General features: G+C 41.3%; 1 protein-coding gene and 1 long non-coding RNA gene across 4 annotated transcripts in view; one reads left to right on the forward strand and one right to left on the reverse strand.

The window, feature by feature from the left end:
- The window catches only part of CCBE1 (collagen and calcium binding EGF domains 1), a 95,776-nt gene that overhangs the window by 63,617 nt on the left and 12,268 nt on the right, over positions 1–19,891 (reverse strand). The window lies entirely within an intron of this gene.
- LOC136789156 (uncharacterized) lies at positions 8,379–19,189 on the forward strand. The gene is made up of 3 exons (XR_010828010.1): positions 8,379–9,049; positions 9,360–9,612; positions 15,672–19,189. It is a non-coding gene; the product is annotated as an uncharacterized lncRNA (long non-coding RNA).

The following is a 19,891-nucleotide window of genomic DNA, read 5'->3' on the forward strand; positions in this document are numbered from 1 at the left end:
GCTATATAAACATACACATACATACACACACACTTTCCCTAAATGTACATTATTAGCCTTGGCAGCTCCTACAATGACATATTCTTGTTGCTTTGCCACCCCAAAGGTAACATTTTTGCTAAGATTTGGAATGAATTCAGTTGTCTCATTCACTTTAGGACTGGGATAAGGAGAGTGGAACTAGACATGTATCGTTTAGGGGAAAATTCACACTGTTCAGAGAGCTTTCTGTAGCCAGTGACACCCCATTAGCTACATTAGGGACTTCTCTGGCTTAAAAACGCGATGAAGCAAAGTAAAGGAAAAAAGCTGCCACCAACAATAAAAAAAAGCTAGATCCATCCCTGACTCCATTCTCAGTGTCTGCCTGGAGCCACTGTGCAGGCAAAGCTGAGGCAGGGTGGCACAGGGATGAGCGCCGGGGATGGGGAGACACCATGAAAAGGGGGGGGGGGATCCTCCAAATACTTATGGTCACCAAGTGTTCTGCTTCATGAAACTCCTGGCGAAACTGCTTGAAAACACCAGGATGTTCAAGCAGAGCAAGAAACACGGCATTTCTGATGGGATGCTCATGATGACACCATCCACAATGCGATTATCTCTTTTTCTAGCAACAAGTACTTGAAAATAATTTAAATAAATGAAATAAAATCCAACCCACCAGCAGAGATTTTTCACAGGACGTCAGGTATCAGCGGCTCAGGTGTTAAGCAAAGCCTCGGACACAAGATTTCCCAATGAAGCCACAAGGTTGAGCAACTCTACCACCACAGCAGCCAAGAATTCCCCTTGATATCTGCACAGGTTGAGAGTGCTTTGCTGGCCTTTCCCTGTCCAGCAAACTTGTCAGCTGTTTGATTCAAAGCTTCCCTCATCCTCCAGGAATCCAGATGCAGCTTCGGCATGATCCCAGCTCAAATTATTTTTAAAGCCCCTCTGTGCTCTTTAAATGACATGATAATTAAGATTAGAAAACAACGATCAATCCAGAATTTGAGAATAACACAGAAAGCCTAAAAAAGAAAAATAAGGTCGGTTTTAATTGTGCAATCTGTCTCTAGGATGAATTTGTTAGAGACAATCTGGATAGGAATCTTTTAAGTAAGCCAAGAAGTTTAGAAGGGATAAAAGGAATGTGTTAGTGAATCCAAACTGTTAAAGCAATTTTCAGAGTATTTTGCCATTTTTAAGTGTAGCGTTCTGGCTCTTCAAATATTTTGTGATTTTTAAGAGGTATATTTTATTTTCAAGTTACTGGGGAAATAAACCATCGTCTTGCTAAGTACATACATGTGTGCTCCAAATGCCCAGAAAGATAAAATACTGTAAAACAAGACTACTCAGGAAATTATTAGACACAGAAACAACATAAATAACCAGCACTGATAAGACCAGAAAATTGACATAGGTAGGCCAAAAAAAAAAAAAAATCTAACCCAGCCCCATCTCCAGCAATAGCTTAGGGAAAGAGCACTAAAAATGGCCAAGCCTTGTGTGGTTCTGCTCCTGCATTCCTCCCCTCTTCCAGCAGAAAGTCGCTGGGACATATCCCAAGAAGGTGGCTTCTACAAGTCCAATAGAGCCATTTTTTGCCACACTGGTGTGTTAAAGGGAACAAAACGTGGAGAACTGGGGCATCCAGAGGCTCGTCTCTCTATAAAGGCTGCCTCAACCATGTAACTATCTTAGCCATTTTCTTGTAAATGAGCACTAGTTTAAAAATTGTGAAAAAGAAATCACATTGTAATTATTAGCAAGATAGTGACTTTACTATTTTTTGATTAAACAACACTGCACTGCACTCGGGGATTACAGGAAAAGGTCAAACAAAGGCTTTGTATTAAGAAAGCTGCTCTGAAATCCTGGAAAGACCTCAAGTTTCGTGGAGCTAAACCACAGCTGCAAAGGTACAAGGGAGCAAAGAGCCTCTGTGGGGACGCTGCTCCTGAGCTGAGAACTTGTATTCTCTGCCATCAATTCTCCTGCCCCTCATACTTCATACTCAGCTTCTTTTTTACACTTCTTTTCTTTTTTTCAGAGGGCATTAATTTAGGCTGGCTAAGAGGATTCTCATTGCTGAGGAGTAATGACAGCAGAGGATGGAGGGAAATGAAGGGGCTGGTCCATGGAGTCAGTGGCAGGGACCAAGAGGAGCATCCCGTGGTGGCTCCAGCTACAGCGGAGCGGATGGCGAGTGTTCCCTCCACAGGTTTGGCTCCTCATCTCTGCCAAAGGCATCAGGCCTGGCACAGCAAGAGTTGCACTCTGCATTACCGTGGCTTTGTATAAACAAAATATTGCCTGAATGTTTTTTTTTTTATTATTACTATTTTTACACCCCTCCCTCAACATCAAAATGTGTTTTAATTTCTGGCACATTTAAAGCTGTTGTTAGAAAATCCTGTAACAAATTGTCTTCAGATAAATTAGCCAACATTCTTTATTCCTCACTGATATATCTCATCTGCAGGTCTGGCTGTGCATTTTATTGTGTTCAGTCCCAAGTACATGTGATGGGATAACAAAGAGAACCTGAAGAAAAATTCATCTCTGCGTGCCATTGACTGCTTCAGGTTCAGAACTCAGACTTTTTTTTTTTTTATTTTTTTTAGGACAGTTCACCTTTATAGGACTTGTTCTTTTTCTTTATTTTTTTTAATAAATAGTTTATAACTGATTTCCTATCACACCTTCACAGAGAAACATTTTAGCTGCAGAAATGTAGCAAAGTAGGTCACCCTTCAGATGGATTCCAATTTAAATAATAACTTGGTGCATCCTTGTGTTTTAAGGAAGGGTGAAACTGTGAATATGTTAGAAGCAAAACATCCGACATCTGCTATGGCCGCCTGGGAAATCTGCCTATGCCAAAGACCAAGAGTGCAGAACTATTTTAAGAAATCTTTCCACTGTTGAATGACTTGGTGCATGCTGAATGAGATTTTTGCTTGCAGGAATTATGCCACCTGGAAGCCAGGAGACTGGGACAGAAACATCAGGAATTATACCCTGAAAAAAAATCAACACAGAGAGCTGGCCACGCACACAACTGCTCTGAATTCCCAAACCACTGCTGCGGGGGCTCCTCCTGCATGAGGCTTTGCTAAAAAGCTTTGTCTTCTTCAGTCCCAACGACACAGATCTCCATCTCATGGCGATTACCCTGGTCCTGGTTTGGTCAGAGCTGCAGTCAGGTCAGAGACTGCCTCAACACCAGCATGGACTGCACTGCCCATAATCAATCTTATGAGACAAAATGGAAAAAAATTATCCAATGCCAGTCCCTGACTCCTCAAGCCCTTCCCCATTTTGCACACTTTCCCCCAGTAACACTTGGCTTGGTTTTCTAGATGCCCACATGATTTTTTATCTACTTGGAGCACCACAGAAGATTAAATAAGTAAATAATCAGTAGGACATGATTAATCAGTGAAATCAAGCGTAATGGAAAGGCTTTGCAAAGAGTTCCTTGGATTTAGTTAAGAAATTTAGTAGTTGAAAAGTGGGCTTTTACCCCGAGATCTCACCTCCAGCTCCAAACCAGTGCCTGATGCAGAGGAAACAGCATTTGCACAGCTCAGCCTCCCATTACAGATTTTGGGCAAAACATGCAAGCAATTAGTATGCGTGAGAGCTCCTTTATGTCTTTGCTGTTGTTTGCCAGAAAGTACTTGGGAAATTCTGCAACTGAGTTTTAAAGGGAAAAAGGGGGATAATTGTAGCCAACTGAACCTTGACAAATGTTTTTCCCTAGCTCTATCAGATGTGAACAGATTGCATATCCACTTACAGGAAAGTGCAGGCTTGCTATTACACTTCAGAAGGAATCTCCATTAATAATTTCAAGTATTTGGAAAAGTTCATGCACTCCTGCTGAGCTATTGTTGAGGAATTTTTGACTAGGTAAAACATTTTATTTTTTCTTGAGCCAAGTATGTGCATTTGGCAGAACGACACACACCCAGTATGCTACTGGAATGGTATCAATCTTGGCACGATGTTCCCCAAGTTTCTCTTGCTATAAGCACTGTTGGGGGGGGGGGGGGGGGGGGGTAAAAAAGAAAAAAGAAAAAAAGGGCGAGAACTTAGAAGATAAGTGTTGTTTCCATGAAGAGAATACAACGTGTCTCTGTCCCAGAGGAGGAGGTCATAGGGCAACAGGTGGAATGAAAGCCTCCAGCAAAAACTCCTTTAGAGCTTTCTTCAGACAGGTTTAAATCACTCTGCTTTACATCGGGCTGGCCTTTGACTTGTGCTATCGCTTGCCCCGGGGCACTTTGCCACACAGGCTTTCTAAGGACGGTTTATAAGGCGTCTACAAGATGTTGCTGAACTGGGTGTATGACAGATGGACCTCACGGCAGGCAGGGGCTGAGGAACAGGCTGGCTGAAAAGCCTGATTAAGGAAAGCGTGCATCAAAAAGGCAGCACAGATCGAGCAACACAGGAAGAGTCTTTTTGAAGCTACACAGTTTAAATAAGGAACAGAGCTAATTGGGCTCTTAGAGAATAATTATGGATCATATGACTTAGTCAAGAGTGAAATGCTTGTCAAACACAGCTAGGCTTTATTTAATCTTTTATGATTAAATCCCCTCTATAATTCTAAGCTTTGGAATGACTCCCTCAGCACCAAAGAACAAATTAAACCTTCTAAATTGAGTTTAATTATACTCTGATAGCTGTCCCCACTCCCTCCAAACACTGATAAAAGCCTTTGGTGCAAATACTACCACTAAACCATAATCAAAGAGAAGTCTCTAGTTTGTATCAATGGCTGAGTTATTGCTATTTTGATGCTCTTTCCTTTTATTGAGTAGGAAATGTCTCCGTGCCACCGGACAGTTTACAAGTTACACCACCACCAAGGGGAATACTTTTAAGACAAGTGTCTAGGAACACGCTCTGATGCTTCTGCCTTTTCTATACTTTGGGGATAGCTCCAAAAAGGCAGTTTGATGCCAGAGAGGCAAGAGCTGTGCATTTAATTTTGAGGCTCCTCTCCCCAGAGCAGATCCAGAGCTTTGGGCAAGGCACTTCGCTTTCCTGCAGTGTTTACAGGAGTTGGGAAAAAAATCCACAGTTGCAAGGATGCTGCTCTTGTGAGGTAGGCTGCAACCTCCACACTAACACCAGCAACAACTCAGCCTTATGGTAAATCAATAGGAAAAATAAATAAATAAACAAAAATAATAAAAAACTCTGCTGGGGTCAAACATACTGTGCTGCCAAAGCTGCTTCTCACCATGAGCTGTCTTCATACTTTGTCCTTCTCTCATCTCCATAAAATGCCTTCAGGAACCCGTTAAGTTTGGTAGTGCAGATTTGTTCTTTCACCTTCAGTGATACACCAAACCATCACAGCCCATGGCATAGCTGAGGTCTCTCTTAGAGCTGTGAAACCCTGAGAGACGTGTAATCAAATGCAAACCTTGAGACCAATTAAAGGAAAAAAAAATCCAGTTGTTCCTGATAAGCCAGCCACAGTACTGATGCTTAACTGCTGGTGTGTTGAAAGCGTTGAATGGTTTTTACTCTTGATCTACACATGCAACCACTTTCCTAACCAAACTGTCAAAACTTAAGACAAATAAGTCTGAAAGGCATACCAGATTTATTAACTCATAGACCAAAGACAGGCCTCAGGCTACAAAGTGTGTAAAAATGGCTTGTAGGCATCCGTACGGTCTTAGGGTAGGCACTGGATAGTCTGTATTCCTCCCTGTAGTGTCATTTTACCAAACACTAGCAACATTACAGGCTACAAACATCTTTAAATACGTAATCTGAATTTGCATGAGAAATAACACCCCAGAGATCACTAGTGTCTGAAGATTTCCCTCCAGAAGGAAAAGTGATTATGTAAAGGACATAATCTTATCCAAAAATAGGAAGACTAACATAATTTGCATAGGAAAAAAGTAAAAAGCAGCGGTATTAGCAAGCCCTCCGGGTAACAATATAGCAGCCAAAAGTTTATGTTGCAACTTCCAGTGTGCCCCAAGACCTCACAAAATAGTTTCATACCCAGCATTGGGTAACATTTTCAGTGCAGGGGGTCCTCTTTGGTTTTCGGCTTGCATACTCATCGACTCTAAATTCATTAACAATTATTTCATTTCCTGTGGCTATATTCGAAACCATAAAGTTCTTGCTCATACAGAAATCTCCTAGTCAAGGGCTTAACTCTGCATTAATTCAGCATTACCAGGAAAGACCAGCCTCCTGCCTGAATTCAGCCCTCCGTTATCCCCATGGAGAGGATGTCCCGGCTTGTCTGCGACACAGCGATATTTCCTATCACAAATGTCGGCCAGGCAGTCATTTATCACCGCAAAAACAAAACCAGGTGTTACAAAGCACCCACTGTGCTTTGGACAGAAATAAAGAAGCAAACCACCCACCCTTTACGCAGCTATATTCAAAATACTATGCAGACTGCAAATGTACTGATCCCTACATTAAAAAAATAATACAATTCCATAGAAAAGTCTTGAGTATAGTAAAACTTATCACACACACAGTGTATTAGACCTGTACCAGCTCAAAACTATTTTATTTTATTTTTTAAACCGGCCTGGCTGCCTGGGCTGTACTGTGGTTGTGCATGGTGCATTATAAGTAGAGAAACACATTTTCTTCCCAGTTTCTGGGCCACAGCAACCTCTGAAAGTACTAAATTTCTTTAAATATTTTCTCACTTTAAAATCCATAGAAATAACATAATTTCAAATCACAACTTTAGAACTAATTAGCCTGTGCTTTCTTATCAATCACAAATGACAAAGTGTTTGAGAAGAGGCAAATACAAAATGGTTCAAGGATGCTGGTTTTGAGCACATTTTTTTCACCATCTTCAAGGAGTTTATAATTTTGATGTTCAATGCATTTACCTTTCTATGGTTTGGTTTTTTTTGTTGTTGTTTTGTAACTAAGGTATTTGCAGCTGTCCTGGAAGGAGATACAAAATACACAGTATAATATCAGATACTATATCAGTATAATAAGCAATCACACAGAGCTTTGTTAAAGTAAGTAAAATGCAAGCTGCAGTCGAGTGACTGCAGAAGAAACTATTCACACCCCATTGCAAATATGAGGATAAAAGTCATTTGTAACTTTGTGTGACCTCGTTGATTCTCTATTTCTATCTAATTTGATAGCCAACTGTTTTTCACAGGACAACTGTAAACTAGTCAAAACCTTTTAGGGATCTTATACATGCCTGATCATAGTCGCCTGATCAAACCCCTCTCTCAATGATGGCTGTGTACGCTCCAGACCTAGAGGGTTTGAAAATGGTAAAATATGTGCTCTATGAGAAGGGTAGAGCAGTCAGCTCTGAGAAATTTAAATTCAGTGAGTTCTGACTTTGAGGAAACACATTTCTGTAGTTTTGTGTTGTTTGGAGCAGCAGTTTCTTTTAGTCAGATTTTAAGCAGTTTCCTGCACATTTATTTAATATCTCATTTGTTCTTCATAAAGCCCGCAGTTTAGAAAAAATCTCTTCCCAAGCACACGATTTTGGAACAATTTCTGCTCTGCTGGCCGGTTACTGTAAGTCCCTAGAAAGAAGTCAGGCAGCCTTGAAAGGTAATTATCTCCTGCTGGGCATATGCCATTAGCCCAGAAATTACACCACCAGCTACACAGCATTACCTGGGGGCTCACATGGAAACAAGCTAAAAAAATTGTAGTGTCTGCCTTCCCGCTGTTCTTTGAGATACTTTTTAGCAGTATGGAGATATAATACTGGCATTTGTTTTAATATTTTACTCTCCATTACCCTACTCCTTATCTTTGCATGGATCCTTGTTTTTGTTTCACGGATCTCAGAAGCATGGGGACACGGTGGAAGCAGAAGAATAAGGTGACTATCACACGTATGCAAGCCATGCAGGTTTCCTAAAAAAGAGGCAGAAATCTCATTAAGCTGTGGAATGAAAGACAGCGTGGATGGATTTTTGTGGCTTTCCCAACTGCGGGTCGATTTGCACCAAAATGTGGATATACAGATAGACTGTAAAACAGGCTCAACGCCATCAACAAGTGGGATGTTTTAATGCTTTAGGATACTTATTGTTTGAAGACCATGATGCCACTAAGTGCAAGCAGAGACATTCAACCTCCTCTAGCTCACAGTTTATCTCACATTTACTTGATTAAATGGTCATTAGGATTTCAAAAGCTGCAGCGGACGAGCCAAGCCGCTCTCACAGCGCTACAGACCATTTACAAGAAATAAATGTCTGGCTGGTTTGAAGCACAAACCGTAAGCCACGCAGGGAAGACGTGAGTCACGGCTGGGAGAGGCAGGGTGGCTCTCGGCACAGAAGGTGGGCACGAGCAGCAGGGCTGGGGCTGCCTGAGCAGAAAGCCGAAATCACTGCTGGCCAGGGCCATCCAAATCGGCAGGCAAGGCATTTGACTCTGGATTACCCATAGAGTTAGGAAAAAAGTCATCCGAAATGTAAGCGGTGCCAACAGGCAGATCCGGTGTTTGCTGAAGGGAGCGGATGGAAAAGGCTCCTGAGGTCTGCAAGCTCCAGATCACACCGGGAACATCTCCATCCATGGGATTTGTGTCTCCAGAACGGATATGGACAGAGCATGGGTTTCAGCCGAGTCGCCGACACACAGCATCGCTAAAAACTGCCAACAATACAGGTGTTAAAGCTGTTAAAATACACATCCCAAATCATATATTTTTTAAGCGTGCAATCTATTATTTACTAAGTGTTTACTGAAACTCCTGACGTGAATTAAGTGCAAGGTCCCAACCACAGTGCACTCTGGGGGCTGAGTGAACGAAGACGAGCAAAGTCAGCCAAAAGGAAAAACAGAACAAACCCAATAAAAACAGCGTTCCTAACCTCTCGGCTAGCTCCATCTGCACGCAAGCAGAAAGCTGCATAAATCTGCCTCGAAGCTGCCCCCTGGATAAGCACCTTCCAGCCCAAGTCTCCAACTAAGGCCTCGTGGACATCTTTGCAGTTTTTGGGTCAGCAGGATTTACATGCACAAATGAGTGAAGGCAGCAATAGAGGTGAGACACCGCTCATGAAACTTTCACATCTTATAGCAGGAGGGATAATAACTTTGGCAGTGGTTACCACCAATAAGCCAACTTTATAAGTATTGTTTTGCAGATGAGATCTTTAAAAGAAGAACACATTACGATTTCCCTCATTATTAAAAAAAAAAATGTTGTCATGCCTTAAAAATGGTATGCAATCAAGAGGGGATAAAACAGTACAAAGCAAAACTTGTTACAAAGTCAACATAACTTTCATGTTCCTTGATATCTGAAATTTTCAGTTGCAATTACACTTTTAGTTTCTCCTCTCCTTTTCCAGATACTTTCTCCAGGACTCAGGCACACTGAAATGGAGTAAGCTGGGAAAAATCCTTAATGTTAACCTTAGCCAAAACCTAAAAATAATAAATCCTTCTGAAAGGAAGCTCAAAAAAATAATTCATTTAATGTTCTCTCTCAAGCCAACAAAGATGTAAAAGTAAGATACAACTAGCATGCAGAAATCAGTTTCATCTACAACAAAGCAGGTCTCCCAGGATTTTCCAAACTTATCTGTTCTTCTGTCATTCAAGGTATGACGATTTCAACTATATACATTGAAATCTGATTAAAAAAATAGTATTCAAGATGCTGCAGACTTCAAACTGTAATTTCACCTAGAGAAACTGTTGCTGCATGCACACAAATGCAATGCTCTAAAATGGTGCTTTAGGGAAGGATAAGAGAATTTATTTTTATGTATGTATTTTAATACTTATATCTTCATATATACATACGTAGAGTTTATTATATACATTATAAAGATTATATTTATAGGTATAGTAGTATATTTTACATATATATGTTAAAAGTAAAACTTGTCTTACGAGCATTTTGCCAAAACCATACTTTCTCTGGAGTACTCCACAAGGCAAGTTTTCCTGTATGAATGTGTAAAATCCCACTGGATACAGTGATGCTATTAATATTCCTATTACTTTCAAAGTAAACTGTATTTCCCCAGATATTTATGGGGACAAGCAAATTTAAATGAGGATTAAAAGCTCTTTTAAAAAAATCTTCCATCATCCTCTCTATATACAGCTAGAAATCATGCATTGCTTACTGTGTCAATAATATCTGGCATATTTTAAATTTTCTTTCCCTTGATGAACTACACCAACCATTTGGTTTTGTTTAGCTGTTTATACTCCACAAGCATGCTAATCACACAAGTGATAAATGTACTCACTTGGGAATTTTGTATTTTCGATTGACTCTCAATAACTTACAATTATAAACATTAAGTCATAGTCTCAAAGTCTCTCTATAAGCAGGCAATATGTCCTGGAAAACCATTTTCCCTGTGTGGTCTGAGCATTAAAACACCACTGGCAAAATGTCAGTAAATATGTAAGCAGTTTAGGTTTTTATCCCACAGTAAATATCGCTTTGTTCCTCAAAACAAATCACTGTTGAAGTTTGCGGGCGCTTAGCATAACCTCCTACCCATTTCTTCCCCACCCAATAAGTTTTAACGCCAGCTGATGAGAGACACTGATATTATAGTAGGAGTTGGCTCCTGTTATCAGGCACAGTAGTTTTTAAAGCACAGATATGGTCTAGGCATGTTGCTTAAGAAAGAAAAATATTGAGACCCATCCAGTCCCCATCGCTGCCCACACACTGTGAAGCTGCAAAAGCCTTTGGGGACGAAGGGGGGGGGGGGGGGCTGCTCTTTATTCCTGGGCTAGAGCTTATATTTAGGGAGGTTCAGGACAGTTGTCCCCAAACTACAAGTTAGTGTGTTCACAGCGTCGTTCTTATAGGACTTACAGCCCCTGGAACAAGGATCTTAATTACTCATTTAGTGACCCATAGTAAACCTTCCTTCAGCACAGTGAAGACTTGATTTGATGGTGCGTTTTTTTTCCTTGTTTGTTCATTCCAGGTTTTACAGCTTAGTTTCATAGCAGAAAGTAGCCCATTCCTAACTTGTTATCTTGATACACTCTAAGTCCAAGGACATTGGCTTCAAAACGTGCTTATTACAAAAGTAACAACCAAAAAAAACGCCAGTCTTTTCAATCAATGATCCATAAATCTTACTACTGGGCTGATAAATATTGTCAAGGTTAACCAAATAAGTCAGTCAAATATAAGTCAAGAATATGGATTTTTTTTTTCTGACAATTTTAAAGAAAACAGTGTCAGTACTGAGCTAGAAAACTGAAAGTTTGCTGGGTCTGCAGTGCAACAGCCCACACTCCCTCCACATGAACTGACATCCATCCATCCACATCAACAGCACCCCTCTGACAGCTGGATGGCATTTGTTGTGAAAAAGGCCTCTCAAATATAATAAATAAAGAAATAAAACTATCAGCTGAGTTTGGGGCAAAACAAACAAACAAAAAAACAACCACCACCCAACAAATGAATGAATGCCATAGGAGCGTCTAGAAGTCTTTCATATGGACTAGCCTATGAGCTGGTAAAAACTCATCTAGATCTATGGAAGGAACAAACAAGCTTATTTTTATTTTGTTTTAAACCAATTAGCAATAGAGTGATCTCTCTCCTCTCCCTTCCCCCAAATCCTGCAGTCACTGGGAATTTACTAAAATGTACCTAGTATCTACTTAGAGCACAAGCTTACTGTGTTGATGCCATTTAACAGTGTGCACTGAGACCACATTAAAAACAAGTGGAACAGCCTAAAGCACAATAAAATTATGACTTTTTCCTCCTTTTCTTAAAAATGACAGCAAGCTTACAGCTGTCACAGCTTAAAATACCATTTCACACTTCCCTGTAACCCCTGCATAAATTATGGTTATCAAGGAATGTCATATTCTACAAAGTGCTTCCCAATATTCATCTTACATTTGGATTTCTCATTTCAGTTGATAGATATGAGAGATCATATATAGCCTGTAAACACCCTACTTCTGATACCCCTCAAGAGATTTGAGCCAATTTGTGTTCTTACAATCTTTCCCATCATATAGGTCAGTTCAGACTTTTCTGAGGAAGTTAAAGTTTCTTGAGATCTCCACCCATTTTATGTTAGATTGTACCCCCCACTCTGGAGATCTGAGCCAAAATAACAGCATGAGATATGGTTATTGGCTTTAGGACTGGAACTATGTTTTCAGATCCTGAAGACACAATAACTGCTCTTAACCCATAACAAATAATTCTAACAAAGAGATTTGGTTTATTTCTAACCTTCTTTGGTAGGTGCCATATTCATAAATGGAATATGAATATTTCCTTTTGTATTGGGAAACAGAATGGAAGGGGGAAAAAAAAGGGGGGGGTGGGGGAAGGGGTGTTTGGAGGGTCAGATAGGATGCAACCTTGGAAAGTGTTTTGGGCCACTTGATCCATCTGAAAAGGTGGCCAGGCACCCTGGTGGCACCGAGCACATCATCTGCTGCTGGCTTGCATTCCCACAAGTTGTGAGGTAGCCCTACTGAAGCTCAGGCATTTATAGCACAGAGTTTAGGCATGGGATTGGATTTAGTCCAGCATCACAGTTGGAAACACACTGACACACAGCAAGTAACTTCATCATGTCAGCATCCTATTTTTTTGGAAAAATAAGCATGCAGACAAAAAAATCTGCAAAAGATAAAGTTCACTAGTTTACCTTCCTCTAAAATCATAGAATCACAGAACTGTTTGGGTTGGAAGGGACTTTAAAGACCATCTAGCTCCAACGCCCTGCCATGGGCAGGGACACCTCCCACCAGACCAGGTTGCTCAAAGCCTCATCCAGCCTGGCCTTGAGCACTGCCAGGGATGGGGCATCTACAGCTTCTCTGGGCAGCCTGTGCTAGGGCCTCACCACCCCTCACAGTAAAGAATTTCTTCCAAATATCTAATCTAAACCCCCTTCTTATAGTTTAAAGCCATTCACCCTTGTCCTAGCACTCCTGCAACCAACAAAGATTCCCTCCCCACCTGTCCTGTAGTGCCCTTTAGGCACTGGCAGGCTGCCGTAAGGTCTCCCTGGAGTCTCCCCGGAGCCTTCTCTCCTCCAGGCTGAACACCCCCAGCCCCCTCAGCCCGTCCCCACAGCAGAGGTGCTCCAGCCCTCTGAGCATCCTCGTGGCCTCTGGATCTGCTCCAACAGCTCCGTGTCCTTCTTGTGCTGGGGGCCCCAGAGCTGGGTGCAGGGCTCTCACAAGAGCAGAGCACAGTGGGACAATCCCCTCCCTCACCCTGCTGCCCATGCTATGTTGGTGCAGCCCAAGACACGGTTGGCTTGCTGGGCTGCAAGTGCACATTGACAGCTTATGTCCAGCTTCTCATCAACCAATACCCCCAAGTCCTTTTCCTTGGCGCTGCTCTCAGTGCATTCTCCTACCAGCCTGTGTTTGTGCTTGGGATTGCCCTGACCCAAGTGTAGAACCTTGCCCTTGGCCTTGTTGAACCTCACGAGGTTCTCACTGGCTCATCTCTCAAGCCTGCTCCAGGTCCCTTTGGATGGTCCCTTCCCTTCAGTGTGCCAACAGCACCACTCAGCTTGGTGGCACTGGCAAACACTCTGAGGGTGCACTTGATCCCACTGTCCATGTCACGGACAAATATGTTAAACAGCTTTGGTCCCAGTACCTGCTCCGAGTGTCCCTGAGGAACACCATTCATCACCGGTTTCCACTTGGACATCGAGCCATTGACTGCTACTCTTTGAGTCCAACCATCCAGCCAATTCCTTACCCACTGAGTGGTCCATACATGAAATCCACATCTTTCCAATCTGGAGACAAGGATGTCTTCTGGTACGGTGTCAAATGTTTGATCTAGCTCATTTTACTTTCAAACACTACATTTGTCAGGTTGTAAAATTGACGCAGAGTATTACATTTCACTTACCAGTACCATGAGGATCTGGAAAAAAGTCATTGGTACATTTTACTTGTATATTTTTCATTCTATTTGTTTACATATATAAAAATTACAGAACAGTCCCCACGCAGCACGTGGCCAAGTATCCATGTGACTGCGTCACTCTAAAATTATCTGTCAGTACCTCTGAGCCCTCCTCACAGTTAGTTACCACTCACCAACTCTTGTGGGTGGCTATTTCTAAAGAGCTGTTAGTGACCCTATCTAGCACTAAATGTGTCAGTAACTCAAATATTTGGCAAGCTTGGACTTCTCTCTGTCAAGTGATCAGAATGCCTTTGGGGATGATCTGCCACTGTGAATCCGGTGACTCACAATTGAGCTGTCATTCACTCAGGTCCCAAGGACTTCAAAAAATAATAAAAGAAGGTGGAATCTGACTCCAAACTTCTGATATTTTATAATAATGACCCTTAAATATAGAAGGTCAGAAGAAAGCAGCTATAAAAGTTGGGCTGAAAGTTAAGTGAGTGGCTGGGACATGTTTGCCTTGACTTCATCCTGTGAATCCTCATTGCATAGTAAAGTCCTACTCAGAGTAAAAGTCATCACAATTGAGCAATTTCTACACACAGTGGAAAGTACAGTCATAGCTTCCCTCTCTGGCCATTGAATCATTTCAAGCTTGCTGCAGGTTATTTTTTTTTCAAAGACTCTTTTATTCCTCCTGGCTGAGAAATACATGGAGAAGTTCCACCAAGAAGAGACCTCATTGTAATAGTTCTAATTGTCCTTTCAGGATCCCTGTTTACAGTAGTAGAGAAAGGATGTATTTTGTCTTCACACACTCCTATGCAAACCCCGGGTCTGACCTTGCAGCCTCTGGAACAGAGTCACGTCTGTTCGGGAGATGATATCGCTCATGTCACTCCTGTATCAGCTTTCTGCTGGCATCGGTTCAGTTCTTCCTATAAGCAACAATCTCCCTTTCCTCAGCCCTCAGCTCATTTGAACCTTTTATTGGTGTAACTGCTGTTTTCTCAGTTATTCCAGCTTTAAGGGTCACTGGAGAGTCAACCTCCAGGTCAGCTCTTTGCCCTGTTACTATTCAGAAACAAGCATCTGTGAAAGTCACCTAAACTCACAGAACAAGACAACACAACTTTTCACCCTCCTAATAAAAGAAAATAAATCCAAAGTATCCCAACCTGTAAACCAGCAGCCTCTAGACTGGATCGGAGCAGGCAGACAAAAGCTTCTCTTTTTTTTATATGTGTCTTGAGCCATCTAATCCCAGAACTGCCACTTTGAACAACTTAATAAAGAGCAAACTTTCTGTTCTTTGAACAACGCCATGGGCTACTCCTCACAATTGTATCCCTGGAAATACTTTATGATTGATGCTCAGATCTGTGGATCAGGTACTGAGAAAAACACACTCGAACATCTCTGTCCACTCTCAAAAAAGAATGCAATAAAATACCATTAAAATCTATTTTTCCAAGAATTCCTGCACACTGGTAACACCAAGGCTGTAACTCTCTTTCAGCTTTTAAATCACGCTGTACAAAAGACTTATCATGATTTAGGTACATGTAAGAGACTCTAACTTTTAAAAAAATAAATAAAAATTATCCTACTAGCATTCAGAAGGAAAAGTCAACACTGAGGGCTAGACAAAGCATGCTCTGCTCCAAGCTTGTATGAATATGTTCCTTGAGAAAACCTTCAATTTAAACACAATTCTGCTTTATAGCAAATATTTTCTATATTTCCTTGTTTTGTTTGTTTCCAGGGATATTTGTTCCACGTTAACAATGACGAGGGGGACAATCAAAAAGAGACGGCACCATCACAGGATGTTGAGCACAGCCATGGAAGTCATTCAGACAAGAGATAAGATTTCCCACGTTCACTGCTTTCAATAACAAAGCTGAAAGCCCAGCCAGAGCACCAGAGAGGAAGGAGCACCCGATACTGAGGCACCAGGCCATGATTTGTGAGACTGATGATTTCAAGCCTGCAGAACTCAGTCATAAAATCACATGCCCTAGTGCAAGGCATAGAGCTGGTGTCTTTGACAGCCTGCTTGTCACAACCCCAAATACTTCCAGGTACCTCATAAGCACAACCACAGCCTGGGGATGGCTGGCTTGTTTGAGATGAGGGTGGCACTAGTACTGCCCACGTGAGCTAGGAATCATCTTAGCCAACTAGACACCTGGATGTGCAGCATACATAAGGAAGAAAATTACTCTGCACACAGTTCTGCAAGCTAGAAAGAATCTGACCTATGTAGCAGGGAAGAGAACTTCTCCAAGGTAGGTTCTTGCATATAGATGCTCGCAAGAACCCATGACCATGCCCAGACTTCCCAGAGCAAACCAGTTCCAAATCCAGAAGCCATATTTCCGTGTTACAATTCATCTAACAAGACCAATGTCTTAAAGCTCGGTACTTCAGATTAACCGTCATGAAAATAGCTGTACAACTTCTAAGTAGGACTGACTCATACCTTTCCACAAGGGACACCACTCCTTTCCACCTAGGAACCACTTCCCTCTTCCCACCAGATGGGCTCTCCATGTCCTGTAAGCCTTGGCAGCCCTCCTCCTCACTGGTCCCAGGTCACTCCTCATTTTTGAAAGTGGATGACCAGGCTATTCCAGCTGAGGTCTCACCACCAATTTGCAAAGTAGTAGTAGTGTTTCACCAGATACGCTTCAGCACCACTCTTGCCTGTCTCATTTCCAGTTCCTGTTTTTCCCATAATGAGACCTTTGCCAGATTATGAGCCTCTCACTTCCAGCATCATCTCCTGTTAGAGAGAATTGCTCCAGTCATCCCACTGGTCCAGACAGATCTACCTTACCTCTTTAAATGATATACGGAACAACAGTTTAGATAATCCCTGCCGGGGACTGATTCCTGCCAAGTTTTGACCACTGTTTATTTTCTCTCATTCCTGAAGATCTAAGTACCAAAGGCAATGATCCACCAAGCAAGAGTGTTAGAAAAGCACAAATATTCCAGTGACTGCATCTATTCCTGCGGGGAATACTGGAAAAAGTCTGACTGAGGTGACATTTCTAAAGCAGAGAGCTTTTGCACTCCCCTTTGGCTTTTCTCAGATGATGGTGGGGGCATTTCTCAGCACCTCCCTATGCTGCTTGACTCCTCAGGGGAAAGCTCACCTCGGTTTCTTTCTAAATTCTAGAAAAAAATCTAGAGATTTCAATGACATAGCTTTTCCCTTATTTATTACAGTTAACAGGCTGTGTAGCGTCTTCACCACCATGCTCTGGCAGATTGGACGTTTCAGGAAGACTCATCCTGCACCTTTGCATTTCCAACTCTGCTTGTCCCAGTGTGAAAACTAATCCTGTAAGGCTGGGGTTTCCATAGCCCTCTTGCCAGCTGCTACGTTTCCTGGCTGAATATTTCAAAAAAAAATCTGTGCATCTTTACATATGCAATCAGACCCATCTCTCTGCTTTTCTCTCTAGGCTCATCAGATTGCATCACGTCACATGACACGGTGCAAAGGTCTATGAGGAGGACAGCGTGAGCTTGCCATGGGATGCTGCCGATGGCTGCTTCTCCCCTCTGGACATATCCAATTCCTGCTTTGACAGACTTAGATGTGCTCTCCAGTCTCCTGATCAGGCTGAAGTGTTTCCTACCTCTATGCTTACTTGCAGCCCTGTTTAACAAAGTTAAAAGGTTTGCAGGCAAATGAAGAAAAACTTCAAGGCAACTTTGCAGTGATCTGTACAGAACTGTGTGAGAGCTAAAGTCACACATCTAGGAAGGAAACATGCAGCCCTTTGGTCAAAACTACTGATGAGATGCTTAGATAACTAATAAGGGAAAAGAGAGTGCAGGCTCTGTTTTTGTGTTTAGAAATAGCACACATGACTCTAAACTTAAGCATCTTTTCTGGTCTCCACAGTTTGAGGATGTTGATAAATGCAGGAGGATGCAGAAGAACAGAGAGGCTGACCTGAAGGTGAGGGAATACAGAGGATCAGCCTAGCTGGCTTGTCAAAGTCTTGACTGTATTCTAAAATGAGATGTGATTTTTTTTTTCTCATGTAAGTTACAAAGTGCTACCACACACAAGAATTACCCAATCCTTACCAGCCCTATATTCCATAGGGCCCTATATTCCATACATCCATTCCAGATCTTGAAGACACGGGGCTACAAATATGAAGGGCTGCTTGCAGTTTCCAGTGAAGACACAACAGCCCGCTGTGGATTTCCAAGATTTTATAAAATTGCACATCTTCTATTTATTTATAAGCAGCCCAGAACTGCTGACTATCCAAACAAGTTATATGAGAATCAAGCTGTTTTTTGTTAAAAATAATAACAATATGTTACTCACAACCAAAAATTAAACAAAAATCAATGGTGAGACAGAAAAGTGCTAAAAAAACAGAACCTAATTGTTCATATGCAACAACTGCTGAGTTAGACAATTCCTTGTAAAACACAATCATATTACTTCATCCTGAAGGGAACTGGGAGCCACTGCACAAAAGATGAATACCAAGCTAAATCCCATTTTCACCATCTCTTACAGCAACATAAATCTGGAGAAGTTCAACCAAAGACAATGGAGCTACATCCAAACTGCATGGGTGCTGCAAAACAGATTTTGATCCTGGCTAACTTGTCTCTTCACAGGCAGTAGAAAACAAACAAGAGGTATTCTTGCTGTCTTGGATAAGACTGATTTATTTAGCACTTGTGTGTATGTACTGTCGTATCTCAAACCAACTGTCTTCCAAGCAAATCCATGCTTTACCATTATAGATATATAAGGCATTGTTAGGATATTTTTAACTTTAGCAGTTGATATTCTAAACTTATTCAAAATTTTCTTTTGTTATGACCTTCAGCTATATGCTGTAAAATGAAAAACAAAGGGTTCTATGGCTAGTATTCTAAACACCTTACAAAGGGAGTGACTGACCATCCAGCTGTAGCCAATGAACTACCTCAGAGCATTTAACAGAATAGTACATTGTGAAAAATTTACTTTTTAAGAAAGACATTTAAAAAAATGATTTTGAAAACTAAAGAAATAAAGGCTTGCTATAAAAGATACAAACAAAAAAAAGTAGCTTTCTGTGTCCCTCAAAGTTTTTTAAAGGTAATATATTTAGTCTGATTTAGCCTGGCAAATAAGCTACTGTCTTCTATGTGTCTTGTTATTTTTACAGGTGCTACCAAGTAATAGTAATAATAATTAAAAATTAGAAAAAAAAATGCATTTAATTTTAAGACTCACGCTTCAGTAACAAAGGGTGCCAAAGAAGTGATTCTCTCCAAGAGACCAACAGTTACATTTCATAAAGATATCACAAAAGGTTTCTTGGAGATAAGAAATCTGAATGTCTTCCAGTTATTGGGTAAAAGGTACAAAGGCATCCTCAAAGACAGTCAACTTTATTTTGTCTCCAGTAATAAGGATGAACTTGAAATTATTTAACGTCTTCCGTTTAGACATTTTTTAAACAACAACAAAATCATTTCTAACAGAATATAGCATGTACTTCTGTATTTATCACGCTCCTCTAAAGAAGCCTTCCTCATAAACAAACACTAAAGTGGCTTTTCCTTTAGTTATTGAGATCCAGCTGCAGAGAGCTCATTTGATACTTGACTGGTTGTTCAAGACTCAAATATTAGAAACCTCTGATTCTCTGTCGTAATTAACAGGCAGCTTGGAATGATATAAGAGCATTCATGGTCCAGGTCTTCCCGACAGCAGCCCTGTTTAGTTAACACAGCAACTCAGGGATGGAAGCATTTGATTAGGACCATTCCTGAAGCTCATGTTCTCCAGCACGTCCTGCAAACACCAATCCTGTGTCTCCAGAGTGAGACACTACACAGGCTTTTCCAGTTGTTTGACCCTGCTTTGCAGCTTTTTTTTTTTTTTTTCCACATGCATCCCATTGTAACAGACAGGACATTGAATCTTTTGAAACAGATTCAATTTTC

Source organism: Anser cygnoides, chromosome Z (assembly GCF_040182565.1).
Source record: "Anser cygnoides isolate HZ-2024a breed goose chromosome Z, Taihu_goose_T2T_genome, whole genome shotgun sequence".
NCBI classification, from domain to species: Eukaryota; Metazoa; Chordata; class Aves; order Anseriformes; family Anatidae; genus Anser; species Anser cygnoides.